Source organism: Rattus norvegicus, chromosome 17, assembly GCF_036323735.1.
Source record: "Rattus norvegicus strain BN/NHsdMcwi chromosome 17, GRCr8, whole genome shotgun sequence".
Lineage (NCBI taxonomy): Eukaryota > Metazoa > Chordata > Mammalia > Rodentia > Muridae > Rattus > Rattus norvegicus.
Genome location: NC_086035.1, coordinates 34622501 through 34640000, shown reverse-complemented (window position 1 = coordinate 34640000; position 17500 = coordinate 34622501). Strand labels below are relative to the sequence as shown.

General features: G+C 44.9%; 1 protein-coding gene across 4 annotated transcripts in view; it reads left to right on the top strand.

The window, feature by feature from the left end:
• Mboat1 (membrane bound O-acyltransferase domain containing 1) overlaps positions 1 to 17500 on the top strand; it is a 113674-nt gene that overhangs the window by 13705 nt on the left and 82469 nt on the right. The gene's annotated exons all lie outside the window — the stretch shown is intronic.

Here is a 17500-nt window from a genome sequence, read left to right as displayed (position 1 = left end):
CGGCGTCATGTCTTGGGAACTTGCATTCTACTCTGCGAAGAGTTCATGCCAAGAGAACAGCTGTTCACTCTTGTCCGTCAAGGATGAGAGTTTTAGCCTCTTTCTCTATCCGAAAGGAACAAATGTTGGCCTAGTCTCCCAACAGTTGCTGTCAATTTACCTATATGTTATTTGACAAGAGGGAAGCAAACGGATGTGGGTAGATTGTGTAGGGAAAGTAAAATTAAATTTTTTCTTAAATTTTTTTTTATTGTGTGGGGAGGGGTCATGAGGCGGTGAACTTTCCAAAGGTCGCAGAAGCCAACCTTACCTGCTCTTCCTTTCAGCCTTGAAAACATTTTGCACGGCCTACTATTTTTTTTGACAGAGTCTCATGTATCCTAAGCTGGCTTCAAACTCCGTATGTGGGGTGAAGATAGCCTTGAACTTCTGATCTTCCTGCCTCCACCTCTCCAGTTCTGAGATTACAGGTATGCAACACCAGGCTTGCTTTATACAACGCTGGGGCTCAAAATCAGAGTCTCGTGTACGGTAGGCAAGCGCTCTGCCAGCCAGGCAAGCTATAACCCTGGCCCATATTCTCAATCTTATGGTTCATTTTCTACTTTACGTAAGTTAATATTCTCAATCTTATGGTTCATTTTCTACTTTACGTAAGTTAATTTGCCGTATTGTCATCTTTCCACTTAAGCGTTTACTGTCTGAAGAGACGGCTCTGTTTGGCTGCTGCCTTTTGTTGTCATAGTTCATAGGATAATGAGGTTGTAAATGAAAAACAGTCATTTCATCAAGGTGGGGCCTGACTCATGATCGTGAATAATGAATTATGATTGTGTGCCTTAGTTTGTTGAAATTATAGGGAAAATTTGAAGGGAAGCAGTGGGTGATAAAGCAATTTAGGAATAAACTGCTCCTAGTTTTATCAGAGCTGTAAAGCCACATTTTGTGTACATGGCAACCTTCAAACACCTTCAGATTACTACATGCCTGGGTTTGGTTCCATATGGTAGTTTCTAGACAAATGGGAGGTGTTAGAAAAGAGCAAGGGAAATGGCTCTAAGAAAACCAGGCTCGCCAAAGACTGAAGGGAGTGAACGGAAGTAAGGAGATGGGTTGACTAAGCAGGGTGCAAAGCTGAGTGGTCAGGAAGACCCCAGGAAGGTCAGGCTCAGGAAGACCTCAGCATGCGCTTAGGCAGCTGTGTAGTGTGGGCTACCATCAGTGGGGGTAGGTGTGGTATCAGCGGAGTGGGGGGAGGCATGGGTAGAGTGTGGTATCAGTGGGGGTAGGTGTGGTATCAGCGGAGTGGGGGGAGGCATGGGTAGAGTGTGGTATCAGTGGGGGTAGGTGTGGTATCAGCGGAGTGGGGGGAGGCATGGGTAGAGTGTGGTATCAGTGGGGGTAGGTGTGGTATCAGTGGGGTAGGGTGTGGTATCAGTGGGGTAGGGTGTGGTATCAGCGGGGTGGGATGGGATGTCATTAGTGGGAATATCAGTGAGACTCATTTCCTGAAGAGGACCTTTAACATTGTGGGCAGGTTCTTTGTTCCACTGACTTCTAAGGAGCTCTCTCCAGCTCCTGAGAAAATTCTGTCATCACTGTATTCATAAAAATGAAAAGCACCAACATTTGATGCAACTATTTAATAACCCCAGAGTTTTTGATTGTTAATAATTTCTCTATTGTCCTTTTTGTGCTAGTATTTCATGCCTCATGATTCATTCATATATATATGTATATATATATCATATATATACACACATACATATATATGTATATATATATATTTATAAGCATGCCCAACTATTGTTGCAATCTAATTCTCGAACAGTCTATTCCCTCTGAACAGAAGCCTCTTCTCATTAGCAGGTTCCTCATCGTGGTACATCCTGCCTCTTGCTCTCCTCTCCCGCTGGCTCAGGCAGCCCTGTTCATCATGCCCGCATAGCTGCCTGCCGTGGACACTGCCTCTGAATGGACTTCCGTGTGTGATTCTTTGTTACTGGTACTTCATACCCAGGGTCTTTGGTGATTTTTGGCTGGATCACTGTGCTCTGTTTGAGTTCTTCTATGGGAATGTTTGAGACTGGGGCTTATAGGGCAAACCTTTTGATATAATTTGGCTTTACTCTTGCCAGATACTCAGGGGATTTCTTAGTACTGGCTCATTTAAGCAGCATTTCCTACATGCGACATGAACTGTCATCCTCAGGGGAGTCTGCACTTTGTCTCTGCCCAGAACCAAGGCCTGTATGTGCAGCGTGTGGGAGCTGGTTCTCTTCTTCCACCATGTGGCTCCCAGAGGTCGAGATCAGGTCATCAGGCTTGGTGGCAAGTGTCTTTACCCAGTGAGCCATCTCACTGGCCCTAAGAGTTCTCATTTTTACTAGATCAGGTAGGTGTACATGGAAATGACCAATCTATTGCTATACACCCATTTTGAGCTTAATATAAATACAGAAAGTTATATAGATATTTGAAGAATCAAAGGTTAGCACACACACTTACCGTTCTTTAGTTTGTCAGCTGAGCAGGCTATAAGACTAAAAGTCCATCAGCAGTGGGTGTTCCTAAGCTTAGATCATCTTTTTAATGCCATTCTTCATCATGAGGAGCTGGAAACCTTGGAGAAATACTTGTAGGGCTCAACTGTGAAATCTAAATATGAACCTTGAATCTTTTCTTTTCTTTCTTTTTTTGTAGTTCCAGAAAGTATAGAAGTGCCCCAAATCAAAACCAAATAAATAAATAAATAAATAAATAAATAAATAAATAAATAAATAAATAATTTATACACGACAGTGGTAAGTCAGACAGTCTCAGGACCTGGCTGAAAATGAGGAATCCAAGAGCAAAGGGAGCAACTAATAAAGAAGGGAATATAAGACCAGGGGAGGCTCTATTAAAGAAGATTACAACATAGCCTACTTGGAAGTGATATGCATTCCGCAATACAACTTAGGGTGTAAAGTAAACGTTCTGTAAGCTCACACCAGGAAGTGAGGCTGCCTAGATAAATAAGCGGAGGGAAGCTGAGTAAGGTCCCTCAGAAGAGACTTAGAGGTATAGAATACTATGTAGTTTACACAGAACATCTGGAACCTTCTATAGAATACTAGTTAGTTAATTTATACTCTTCCCCCATTACTGCTCTAACTAGCATAATGTGGGAACAGGCTGGGGCAAATAACCTTACAGCGGAGCCATGTTATGTCACCTCAGCAAGTGCTCATACTGGGAGAGGTGGCTGTGCCCACAGCAGGTCACCCTGAAGGTATGCAAGTGGCATTTATGCTCTGACCTTTCTTGCAGAAACCCATAACCCCCAAAGCCTGTGTGACTATGAGCAAAGTATCAGACAGACACTAAGTTTCTGGTGTCGTTTTGCTTTTTGTGAGAAAGAGTCTCATGTCGCTGACCTCAGACTGCTATGCAGCTGAGGCTGATGGCTACAGATTCTCCAGTCTCCAGCTGCTAAGGGCTGGGATCACAGGGGTGCACAATCACCCCCGAACAAGTTGAGAGTTTCTACAGAGATTTTTCCAAAGCTATCTGGGGCAAGCACAATATATTGTATATTTCAAAGTGGGAGGAGATTTTTTGATGTTCATACTGTGATGGAATGTTAGCTGTGAGGTGACAGATACGCTAAGTACTCAAATTTTATTGTTGTGTAGAGTGTGCCTATATGGAAACATCCCGCTGTATACTATGCCCATGTATACTCAGTGTCTGTAAGTTCAAACTAAACCTAAGAGCACTGTTTAACCAGAGTTGATTCCTTGGTTTGGAAAATGGTCAGGTAAGATGTTAGTTTTAGGGGAGGTGGATCAAGCCCAGGAGGGAATTAACTGGCCAGTTCTCTATAAAGTACATTTCAGAATGATAAAGTTAAATAAGCTTTGCCTTGAGGAAGGGACAGAGACCATGGAATATTCCAGCATTGTACAGTGTGCACCCTCAGCTCTAGACTTTCAAGATCTGAGCAAAGTGAGCCTGTGGTGTGTAATGTGTTTGTGTTAAACGTAACACACGGGGTTGTGTGCCATGTGCATGCAGTAAACTTAGCATCCGGGGGCATGTGTACTGTACATGTAGTAACACAGCAGGCAGTGTGTGGGGTATTAAAGTTAACCTACAGGGTGGTGTGCAGTGCATATGTAATAAACTAATGCAGGTGAAGAAATCTGTCAGAGTCCCCCAAATCAAGGAAGCTCTGAGGTACTGTTGCAGCGGCGGAGGCTAAAACGACACACAGCTATAACGCAGCATTCTGGGATCCTGAAGCCGAGAAGAAGAAACATTGGGAAAATCAGGAAGCTGAACAAACCGTGAATCATAGTTACTGATGCAAAAGACTCATGTAATAACAATTTAAGGAGAATAATTGGCTTTCTCTTCTTTTTCTTCTTTTAAAGTCGTTTACTGTTTTGTTTCCTTCCCTCCCTCCCTCCTTGTCTCCCTCCCTCCTTCCCTCCCTCCCTCTGTCCATCTACCATCTTTCTACCTACCTGCCTACCTACTATCTACCAATCTACCTATCACTTCTCATCTGTCTATAGTCTCTTAAGTTTGTTATTTATAACCTATCAGTTCTCCCTCTACCTCCCTAAGTATCTACTTATTTTTGGTTTTATTTTCAATTGTAGAACGAGTCAACCTCTCATTCCATAATATTGATTAAGGATTCCTATGATCTAGGAAAAGGATCTTGAGTCGTTCAGCAGAGCTCTTAAACCATACAAAACCAAAACATGGACAGTCACTTTAGCCCCTTCTCCTGTGAGGCAGGGCCCATGGGAAGGTGCTGGCTGTTGCTTTGTCAAACCATCTGAGACTTTCAACTCACAGAGCAGAACGGTTTCTTACGGTCTTACCTTCAGAGGACTCAAGTCCCCTGGTCGCATTACTTTGGGGGTGTGGTGTGATAGTGCAACTCACTGGGCATGGGGCAGAGGAGTGTCTGCCTCAGGCTGCCCAGGAAGCAAAGAGAGACAGGAAGGGTCCTAGGTCTCCATATCCCCTTTAAGGTTGTACCTCCAATGATCTAACGTCCCTCCACCAGGCCCCACCTTTAAGACTCAACCACCTTCCCATAAAGTCGTAGACTGTGGACCAGGTCTTTAACACATTTAGATGGAAACCGTAGAAGATAAAACACTAGGGAAACAGCTCATTAATTTGTGTCAGGGGTGTGTGTGTGTGTGTGTGTGTGTGTGTGTAAGTATTGTGGCAGAGAGAGTTTCATAATGGTGCATCTTGAAACTGATGTGGGGTGGGATGGAGGAGCTCAGTGGTAGAGACCTTACAAGAGTAACTTTGTCTTCTGCCTGTTCTATTTGTATCCATTGCAGTAGTCTAATCTAGAACAGTGGTCCCCATTAACTCTCATCTAATTGTAACTGTGTGTCAAAACAGTTCACTGGCTGTAGTGTAAGTACAGTCAACTAGTGTGTCAAAACAGTTCACTGGCTGTAGTGTAAGTACAGTCAACTAGTGGGAGATGCCGATAGGGTGAGTGTGAACACATCTCTTGTTGTTCTGAGACTCTTGCATGAAGCCCATGCTGATACCTTTTTCTCAGTTTTATTCTACTGATAACTTCATATCTACTGTATTGGTAGAAATGGAATTAGGACCAGTATTTTGGTGGGCCTTCCCTTTCTCTTTTCCTCTCCTCTCCTTGCCTCTTCCCACCCTCCCCTCCCCCCATTCCTTCTTTATCTCCATCTGCCTCTGCTTCTTTTCCCCTTCTCCTTTTCGTGCTTTTCCTTGTGCTGAGGATGAGGCTCACGGCACACACTGGGCCGTGCTCTTCAACTGAGCTATCCCCCAGCCTCCACAGGATTTTCCAGTTAGGAGATTGGAACACTCATCGTAATTGTATCGGCGTGCAGTTGTGCTTAGTTTTACTTTCATATTACAGTTGGCTTTATTAAAATCTTGGCCTACAATCTTCAGTCATTTCTGTGATGGTGAAAGGACTTTAGCTTGTCTTAAATCTTCAGGCTCCCGATTGGGTAATCTTTGAGAATGAACAATTCTGAACTTCTCTTTCTCTAACTTTCAACCACAGAGACCCGCCCACACAACCCTTCATGCATTTAGCACAGCTCACAAGTCTGTCCTTTGGTTTTGACCTTGGTAATGATCATAGAGAGTTGCCGCCAACCCCTCTCCATTCAGTCTCCTCATTAAAGGACCTTTTAAGTGCATGTTGTTCAAAGAACAGGAGGTCCACGCTGTAATCTACTTGTAAGGAATGCAGGTATCTGCCTTGATAATTACAGCCCTGCTAAGCACCATTAGGCCACTCTGATGACTTTGGCAAATGTTCCAACCCTGTAGGACAAAGTTGCTAGGATAGCCAAGAGCTTCAGTACAGCACTGATACTTTGTCTTTTAATTGACACTGACCAGTTGCTAGTGTTTGAGAGACTAGCAATTAGAGAGGTTGAGTGGTCAGAATGTTCTGATTGGCTTGAGCTCCCTTCTGTGTAGACCTGCATCTGGGCCCCAACTCCCACTATGGAGTGCAGGGATCCATCTCTCTAAGTCTCTAATCAATGCTACTTGTGTAATCCTGGATTTGATGGCCACTTTCTTTGGTCTCCTGTCAGTCCCATGTGAGTGCAGGTGCCTGTGGAGACCAGGGGTATCAGATTCCTCTTGAGCTGGAGTTATGGGTAGACATGAGCTGCTGATAAGTGCACAGGAACAAAGCTCAGACCCTCTCTAAGGGTGGTATGCTCTTCACTGCAGAGCCCTCTCTCAGCCTCTGGAACGTTCATCTTCTGGCAGAGGTGACAACATGGGGACTCAGTTTTTCTAATGCAAGGGGTTTGGAGTGGCAAGTTGAAGGAATGAAAACAGAGGAAACTTAAGAGCCAGGCTGTGTGGTGGACTTTTAGGTTTCCTGTGGAGATCTGCCTGTGACTTCACCTTGCTCAGTGATGGCAGTTATAACAGGAATTGGTTTATGGAGATTTCCTTCTAGGCTTAGAGCCGATATTTATTAGTGCAAGCCAGTTAAACATTCGGGGCCTTATCTCTGTAAAATGAGCATATGGTAAGTACATTAAGGGCCAGCTGTGAATTCAGATGGTGTGGCCAACTCTTCGGAGAGCCTGTTTGGTTAGCACCTATCATCTGCTCCACTGTTTTGAAGTTGAGAGAACACATTGGCAAAGAGTTATCTCTCAAAAAACCATCTTAGGGTTATTTTGGTGCTTCTGGAGTCAGAACCCAGGGTTTTGTGCATGCTGCATAAATGTTCTACCACTGAGCTACACCTGCGTGTGACCCTAGGTGCTTACTTCTCAGTGGTAACTCCACTGGGCACCTCCATCGTATCATCTTACACACTCAGCCTGCCCTTGGAGCTTCCTTAGTGAGTGTCTGGGATGCAGGGGCAGAAGACAATGTGATAGGCGTTTGGGTAGTTTATAGAAGAGAAGCTCAAGTCAGAGTTAATGACTGGATAGAGGGATATAAGGTCCTTTAAGGCAAGAATAAAAGGGGGTGGGGTGGGGGTCAGGAGGAGGCCCAAAAAAAGATACATGAATGACATATTGCAAGAAAGAAGGCGTGACTGTAGTGAGACAGGAGAATGAATTATGTCAGAATTCAAGGAAGTTTGATGTATCCAGGGTGACAAAGGCATGGCTCTTGTTAGATAAAGACTGGTTTCAATCTCTGAGATGCTGGGGTGATGAGCGTGGTGGGTTCCTGGTTCTCACCACCCAAGTGGGTCTGCCTGTGCAAATTCCTTCAGTTGTCTTCTGAAACAGATGTTGAGCCATCAAGCCGCCATGTTTGCGTTCCCTCCAGCTAACAGAGCTGTGAGTAAGACTTTCAAATTGGGGACTTCCTTTATTACCATATTATCTCCTTTAAGCCGCAAAACATCTTCATGTGGTAAGAAAAAGCATTCCCCCACAAAAGCCCCACCCACTGGGTAAGTGACTGGTGTTGGTTCCATGGCTGGCCAGCAGTGCAGTCTGAATTTTGACCCAGGGCACTTGGATTCTAACCCTTCATTGATTTTTATACTTCCAAGCAGGGATGTCTTGAGACTGTTTGGGCAAGTGTGGGAACACGTCAGATCCTCAGCAGTTTGGTAACCACCTGGTCTGGCTTGTGCAATGACCAGGAAGGAGACTTGTTCCCCATCATTGTCCCTTGAGTGTGATACAGTAGCTGGACAGATGGCTCACAGTGCTTTGCTCTGTGCAAGTCAAGTTGTGTCCCTCTGTAGGTGGGTTGTGGGGTCTTAAGAAGGACATTAGCACATTGAAATGGGGCTGAGGGAAAGTGAACAGGAAAGCATTTGACCTTGAACAGGTGTTTGATCTTTGAGTAGGCATTGTCAGAGCAATGGAGGATCCCCAAGAGAGATGGCACCACAGAGGCCATTTAGTAAGGAGAAGGAATGTTAAAATTTCCTGAGAAGAAAGCTGGGGTTAGTGAAACGGGAGTTTTGTGAGGATAGCTAATTGCTGAGTTCAGTAAGTGACCATACTGTAGTGGACTGATCACAGGTAAGTCTGACAGCTTCAAAGAAGCCAGGTGAAGATGTCAGGAAGGGCAAGAGACCTTGCTTAATGTCTTTTAAAGAGAGAAAGGAATTGACTGTATTGGAAGACAGATGTGAAGAGACCACACGACCTGCGAAACTGTGAGAGACAAAGGGAAGTTAACGTGAAGAAGGATGGATTCTGAGTTTGGTGGACTGAACACCCTGGAAGGGAGTTAGGGTTTGTGGTGAGTTAGAGTCACTTCCGGGTACACACCGGAAGAGCACTGATGTGCGCTCCCTCTCTCTCTCTCTCTCTCTCTCTCTCTCTCTGCATCTATGTTTATATGTTTCATTAAGAAAGAACCAATAGATGGAAATAGTCAGATGGTTGGTGTGGCCCAAAGCCCAAAAGCTCTCTCAGGGGACTGAACATCTCTATGGTATGAAGTCCAGTCCTTGATGCTTCTCCTCACCCCGGTCATCTGGTCCAGTCATCCCGGGCCTTCTCACACAGCTGCTGGCTTCTCATCTCTCTGAGAGTCTCAGCTGCCTGGGGTGCACTGAGGGGCTGTATGAGGAAGCAGGATTTTCCAGGTCATAGACAAAGTCTGAGCTTTGTACAAAGGGTTTTTGAGCTTTTACCCCTGTAGGGGTTTGGTCTGAATTTTTACTCCCTTGGAAATTTCCTGTCTGCCACAGCAGTCAGGCACCTGACTATTTTCAAGGTTGAAGCAGTCTCTGAGTTATAGGTCTGTGTTGGTTTTCTTTGTGGTTCTCAGATTACTGTTTAGACTGTATACACCCTTGAGTCCTTCTCTGCTCACACACTTCCCTGGCCTACCGTTCGGCAGGCCAGCCCCTTCCTCCACTCCCTTTCCTTTTCTTCTGTTTCTCCTCTTCTCTTCTTTCTTTTCTTTTCAGCAGTGTTTCATGTAGCACAGGCTGACCTCAAACTTGCTATGTCTGCCGAGGCTGACTCTCATTTCCTGTCCTTCCTTCCTTCACGCCCCAAGTACTGGGATTACCGACATGGGCCGCCGTACTTGGTTCGGTGCTCTGGTTTCCACTGTAGGCAGAAAACCCATGGGCGTTATCCTTTAAATACTTCTTTCATAAATGAGTCCAGTGACCTAGTACCCCACATTATGACCGCCCTTCACTATTGAAAGCACAGATTGCTGAATTCTTTGTTATTGCAATATTTTAAAAAGTTTTTTTTTTTTAAAAAAAGTTTAGGATTCCGTGTATGTGTTACGTGTCTTTGTTGGGGCGTGTGCATGTGGGATGTCTTTAGAGGGCATTTGGTTCCCTAGAACTGGACCTACAGGTGGCTGTGAGATGCCTGACACATGGTACTGGGAGGTGACTGCGGTAAGAGCAGCAGGTAGTCATAATCAGTAAGTCAGCTCTTCACATTGTTTTCAGTTTAAAAAACTTGAATTTGAAACTCTTCAGAGGAGGTATAAGAGCAAGTATGTGAGTGCTTTGGGACCCTAACATTCTTGCCTTGGTGACCACGCGTCATTTAGTGTGCTGTGGATGGGCCATTTAGGTGCCTATGACTTGTTTTGTTTGTTTTTGATTAGGAAGTTTAAAAACTACCACACCTATAGTCTTATTTCTTTCCTTACTTTATGGTTGATAAGATCCAGGCACATCATGATTTGATACATTGCGGAAGGACACCAGGTCTTGTTTTTGACATGCTACATTCTTTCAAATTTTGCATGCTTTCTATTCTGTTCTTCTCTCCAGAATCAGTAAAATGTAACCAAATTAAGAAGGCTACGCCTGCGGTGGGTGGGTAGAGTACTACACACCCCTTTAAACTCAGCACTGCAGGGGCAGAAGCAGGAGGATCGCTGTCAGTTTGAGACTGATCTACACCTTGAGTTCCTGGTCAGCCAGTGAGACCCTGTCTCAAATGAATGAATGAATGGATGAATGAATGAATGAATGAATAAAAATAAGTAAAAAATAAAATAAAAGAGAAGGCTAAACATCCAAATTAGGTTCCTGCAAATGGAGTTGTTGATTGGTGTTTAAACATTCCAAGCAGCTTAGAAATTCTCTCTGAAGTTCTTGGGAAGACTTTGTTAATAACTGAATGAACAAGTTGTGGGAGTCAAAGATGGCTTAGAGGAATAAATGTGCAAAGCTATTTTTATCCTAAAGATGTTTAAATTTCTCATAAGCATTTCTGACCAACTTGGTAAGTAGTTCATAACTGTGTTTACAAGATTTAGCATTTGCCCGAAGCTGAACAGGTCACCATGCCAACACCTTCTGTTTCATTTTTTGGAAGGCAGAGTTAAATGAACTAGAATCAATCATTGTGACTGACCCCGGGTTCTATGGTGTGGATTTCCTTCTCAATTTCTGGTTAATATAATTTCATTTTGGAAATATATATTTTTCTCGTGCATCTCTCCTAAATCCCACGGCAAGACATAGTTTTCACCCTTTTACACTGTGACCACAACACCAGGCGCCATGTTGTGAAGGGTTTCTCATTGGCTCCAGCCATGAGTGATGGAATTTCATGCTGGCCTTCGTGGACTTTCCTGATTCAGAGCTTCGCAGCCAGCCACGGTCCCAAGTCGTTCACTTTAAGCCACCGGCCTCCCGTTCTACCTAGAACCATGCTTGGCTTTTCTCTCTGTTTCTCAAGCCCCCATCTTTGGCTGTAGGGAGGATGAGGAAACTGAGGCTGTGTGGATCTTCAAGTGCTCGGACCCGGAGAGTGGAGGCAGAGCACCCAGGCTGTGGGCTCGCCAGATGCATCGGTCCTTGTCTGGGGGCGGAGCGCGCAAGCAGGTTTGGGCCAGCAGTGAATGAGTTTGTTTCCTTCTCTCTAATCACATATTGATTGGAGACTCCGATTCAGAAGCAACTGGAGATGTATCAGAACTGGTGAGGCTTCAGGCATTCAGTCAGCCCTTAAATTTTAGCCTTCATCTTTCAAAGGAAGATGACAGGTAGGTTCAGGTGGTGGTATGGAAAAAAATGGTGAAAGCCCTTGGGTCTTAAAGAATAAAATTAGTGCGTTAAAAAGATTTTATTTATTTGCTTTTATTGTGTGTGTATAAGCCCGAATGTATGTATGTGTACCACGAGCCTTAGCCACCTGGCACCTATGTGGGTGGTGCTGGGAACTGCTGTTCTTGGTTTGTTTTTTGTTTTGTTTTTTTGAGATAGTCTCTTGTGGCGGTGGCTGGCCTGGACCTTGCTTGGTAGACCAGGCTGGACTTGAATTCAATGGTGACAACCTGCGTCTACCTCCTGAGTGTGGTGCCAAAAGGCGCGTGTCACCATACTGGCTCAACAGCAAATGATCTTAATCATTGAGCCATTTTGTAAATAAAATTAACTCCTGTTGCTTTGCAAGCTGTGACTTGTATTAGTGAGAATCAGTGAGATTTTGTCAATGTTCCTATAGCTGATTATCTGTTTCTCCATCTCTCCATCTGGGTTTATTTTAAAGGACTGGGTCATGTGATGTGGAGGTCTGGTTAGTTCAGAAATTTACAGCCAGGAAGGCAGCCTGGAGACCCTGGCAGGTTGGAGACCCTGGCAGGTTGGAGACCCTGGCAGGTTGGAGACCCCGGCAGGCCGGAGACCCTGGCAGGCCGGAGACACTGACTGGCAGCCTGCAGCTCAAGTTCAAATGAGGACTGCTTGTTGGTAGAAACCTTTCTTCTACTTGTTGGATGAGGCCCATCCCCTTAAGAAAAGGTTTTGTATTTTCTTAATAGACAGATCTCAGTAATGCATATTGCTGTTTCATTTCATCCATTTATGTTAATCTTGTCTAAAATAGACCTTCATAGAAACGTCTAAATAACACTTGAGTGATACTGGAGCACTTGGATCTAGTAATTGGTATATAAAATAAACCACCACATTTACAAAGATGAACAATTTCTCTGCACACATGCGCACACACACACACACACACACACACACACACACACACACACACACACACACGAGAGAGAGAGAGAGAGAGAGAGAGAGAGAGGGGGGGGGAGGAATAAATGAATGGAAACACACACAGGCCGCAGGCCATGTAGCCTGGGGATCAGGGAGGCAGCAAGATGGAGAGATAGATGATGGCAGCTTCCCTCTGTAGGGAATGGGGAGGTACCTGAAAGGCTTTAAACCCGGGAAAGAAAGTGTGGCTTGGTGTGTCTGTCATCCATTTGGTGGAGGATGGTGTGAAAGCAGGCAGACTAATGACCTTGGAAGCTGGGGAGACCAATAGACGCATAAGGGACATCATTCATGTCAGGAAGGCCTAACCTCAGCCTGGTCGGAGGAACCAGAGCTCTGCTAAGAGTTGTTTCATTGTGAACTAGAGCTCCACTGGGAGCCGTTTCATCGTCTTTCCCTTGAATACTTGTAGCCCAGTGTGGCCTTCCAGCACAGTCACATCGGATTATTACCTGTGTCTACTGATCATCATGTGACAACTCGTTAGGTAGGACCATCCTCTCCCTTACCTCATCCTCTAACCCCAGGTCGTAGCTGGCTCAGTCCTTTATGGCTCCTGTTCAGCTTCTGAATACTGGGGCATCTTCACCTTGTAGCACCCTCCCCCCCTTTTAAGTACCAGGCATTGCAAAACCGTTTTCTCTGAATTGAAGAAACATTCCTTGCTGAAGGGAGGAGGGGAGGCTCACACATATCAGGAAACTAATGGCACATTACAAGGCTCAGGAAACTCAGGAAATTACAGGATTCTTCTCAGTTCAGGCCTCTCCTCAAGATCATATAAGCAGTAAACAGTTGCCACAGAAGAGGAGAGTCCCCAGCAGGAGTTGTCTGCAGGATGAGTCCTGAGCACCAGAGATGTACCTTTAAAAAGCTGTCACCCGTGCTGGTGTCAGTCTAAAGGCTTGGCAGCAAGTCATCTTAATCCACTGAGCTATCTGACCTTTTAAGGTTTTAATCCAAAATTTGGGGACACACTAAGTTACTCATGCTGGTTATAAGTGTTTTCCTAAAAGTGTTTGTGTCCCATGTGTATAGAGCACCTGAAGAGGTCAGAAGAAGACACCTAATCTCTTGGGACTGGAGTTGTTATAGATGGTTGTGAGCCTTCATGTGGGTGCTGGGAGTTGAACCTGGGTCCTCTGGAAGAGCAGCCAGTTCTTTTAACCATGGCAGTATCTCTCTAGCCCTTCACATTCCAGCAAAGCTAATATGGATGTGTCGGTATGGATCCAGAGACTAAGTAGGTGCTTCTACATCCTGGGCTGAGCTGATCTGTGTCAGTTCCAGGTAATACTACTGGAATGCTTTGGGGAGCTTGGTGTGTGCGCGCGCGCGCGTGTGTGTGTGTGTGTGTGCGTGCGTGCGTGCGTGCGTGTGCAATAGGAAGGTGACAGCAGCCTCTGGGCTGGAAGCAGGAGAGAGGGTCAAAAGTCCTTGGTACATTGGTCTCCTCAGAGGAAGGAAGAATGTTCTCGTATCAGTCTTTCCTCCCCCTCAGGCAAGGTGACTGAGGACAGGGAGAATGGCAGAAGATCGCTTTCCAGAGTTCTAGGAATGGAACAGCCCTGAGAATGTATGGGCCCTGGTGGGGAGATGGGCAGCCTGCTTGGTTTGCTGGTGGAACGCTTGGGTCCTCTCTGGAATTGTAGTCAAGCCACATGGGCTGTGCAGTAGTATTGAGAGGGCTGCTCCCCTGAAGGAAGTTCATGTCCTTGTGGAAAGAAGTGGAAGGAACTCCTGCCAAGTATAGGAGGCACCATCTAGAAGACACCAAGTCTATTGGCAATTTAGCTGGGGATTTTCCAGCCTCTGGAACTGTTTTTGGTGTTTACAAATTACCTAGCTCAAAGTGAGTTGTTATACAGCACAAAACACCAAGATAGTTGTCCGTCGCTTTCCAAATGATTATTTCTTTATCTCCTGGATATTTATTATTTTATTTATTAGTGATGATGATGATGATGATAATAATGATAATAATAATAATAAAATCATCATAATAACTTTCTTCTTCATTTGGTTTTTGTTGTTGTTGTTGTTGTTTTTTTTTTTTTTAGGACAAGGTCTCTCTGTATCCTTGACAGTCCTGAAATTTGCTGTCTAGACCAGGCTAACCTCAAACTTAGAGGGATTCACCTGCCTCTGCTGGGATTCTGTGTGTGTGTCACCACACACAGTCTATACTTCTGTTTTACAGCTAGGCGATTTGAGCATTGTGTTTTGAGTCACTGGCCATCCATGTAGGTGAACAAGGACTCCAGTACTTTTAACTGTCTAGCACAGGTTTCTTGTGATAGCACGGAACCTGTGAAGATGATGTGTGTTGGTATGTGCTTCTTAGATTCACTGCAGACGTGGGGTAGTCATCAGTCATTTGAGGCGTTAGACAGTCACTGTACACAACTTTCCTTGGTGCTTGCTGTTGGAAACTCAGAATCTTAGTTACTTTTCCACTGTTCTTAGACACCATGGCCAGAGCAATGTACTAGAAGAAGGCTTTATTGGGAGCCTGTAGTTCCAGAGGGTTAGTCTATGACCATCAAGGCAGGGACCATGGCAGCAGGCAGGCAGGCATGGTGCTGCAGCAGTAGCAGAGAGATTACATCCCACTCTACAAGTACACACACGCATGCACACATGCACACATGCACACATGCACACGGGCACACGGGCACGCCCAGAGACATAGACAGAGACAGAGACAATGAATCAGGAGGCATGTTGGCTTTTGAAATCTCAGTTTAGTCCCAGTGACACACCTTCTTCAAGGCTACACCTCCTAATCTTTACCAAACACCAACTGGCACTTGAGTGTATGGGCGTCACTCTCATTCTAACTACTCCACAGAGTCTCCTCTTTAAGCAGTTCTTTCCTTACCATTGCATCTCCGTGCAGGCATGAGCTCTAGACATTGCCTGGGTTGGACCTTATGTGATGGGCACCGAGGCTGTGTCCTATTAGTAGCCCATAGTGTGCACAGAATCCCCGCTTCTAGAAGCTCCTGCCATTGGTAACATGTACAGCATGTGCTGAACCCAGGGCTCGGCTCTGCGAGATCCTGACTTCATTCTCTAGATCCATGTCTACTCTTCCTTCACTTTAGGATTTAAGAAAGAAGAAAACAGGGCTGTGGAGATGGCTCAGGCAGTAAAGTGCTAGCCGTTCAGTTGAAGACGTGAGTTCAGATCCTGTCTTAGTTAGGGTTTCACTGCTGTGAAGAGACACCATGACCACAGCAGCTCTTATAAGGGAAGACATTCGATTGGAGCTGGCTTACAGTTTCAGAGGCGCAGTCCATTATCGTCATGGCAAGAAACATTGTACGCAGGCAGACATGATGCTGGAGAAGGAGCTGAGATTTATACATCTTGATCTGCAGGCTGCAGGAGACTGAGTGCCGCACTGGCCATAGCTTGAGCGTATGAGACCTTGAAGCATGCTCTATAGTGACACACTTCCTCAAACAAGGTCACGTCTACCCCAACAAAGCGACATCTCCTAATAGTGTCAATCTCCATGGGCCAAGCACCCAAACACTTGAGTATATGGGGGGTGTCATACCTATTCAAACCATCACTGATTCACAGCATTCGCCTATAAAACTGGTACAGTAACACATGTCTATAATCCCAGCCCTGGGCGGTGCAGAGACAGGCTGATCCCTGGAGTTTGCTGGGCCCCAGACTAACTGAGTCGATAAACCCTGGGTTCAGTGAGAACATTTCTAGTCAATAGCATATCTATTTTAATTACATGTCTCATGAAAGTCAGTTTGGGCTATGTCCAACCTCTGTCTGGTTAGCTCATTTTCTTTTGTTCCCAGTTTTCAAAGTCTAATTAAGCTTTTGTATACCTCCAATTTAAAGCAGTTTGCAAGTTTCCTTAAGAGAGGCCAGTTACTAAATTAAAATTTTAATCAAATTCATTTACGCATGGATAAATTATCTGTTTGAATTAGAAAAAGTCACAAGTAATTGGTATTTAAGTGGCAGAAGGAAGAGCTGGGGTCACATTTACAGGTCAGAATTCTGTTTCAAAGTACAGCAATCCCAGTGATGCCAAGGTAGATTTTCACTGGCAGCTTTCTGAGTGTTGATGGGTCTTGCTGAGTTAGCAGAATATTGGAGCAGCTATTTCCAGAAGACTCAGAAAGTAGGATTCGAGGCAGTCTGAGCTGGGGGTGTCTGACATCAGCTACCAGAGGGTAGCTTACTGGGGATACTCTTAAGAAGAGGGGGCAGGGGCTGGAGAGATGGCTCAGTGGTTTAGTGCACTGACTGCTCTTCCAGAGGTCCTGAGTTCAATTCCCAGCAACTACATGGTGGCTCACAACTATCTGTAATGCAATCTGATGCCCTCTTCTGGTGTGCCTGAAGAGAGCTACAGTGTACTCATATACATTAAATAAATCATATTTTAAAAAAGAAGAGGGATCAGGGTATGGAGACTTGGCAAGCTGTGAGCTAGAAAACAAGGGAAGTGGTGTTGGAGAATGTATGGTGTGGTGAGGTCAGGGTAAGTAGGGGTGGTTGGAAAAAGGGGTCATTAGGGAAAGTGGGAGGAGATAAAGGTGTCTTGGGGTTCCTTAAAGATAGCCCATGAAGGCAACAGTCTGTGTTAGCCCACGAAGTTATAGCCTGTACTGGTGACTTTTCTGATGCTGTGATAAAAGTACCTTACAGAGGCAGCTTAAGGAAAGGAGGAAGGAGGGTTTTCTTTTCCTTTTGGAATACAATTTAAAAGGGTATAGTCAGTGTGTGCATGTTTGTGTGTGTCTCTGTGTATGTGTCTGTGTCTCTCTGTGTACATGTATGTGTATGTGTGTCTGTGTCTCTGTGTGTATATGTATGCATTTGTGTTTGTCTGTTTCTGTGTGTCTCTGTCTCTGTGTGTTTCTTTGTGTGTGTCTCTTTCTGTGTCTGTTTCTATCTCTCTATCTCTGTGTTTGCATGTGTCTGTGTCTCTGTGTGTATATGTGTGTGTTT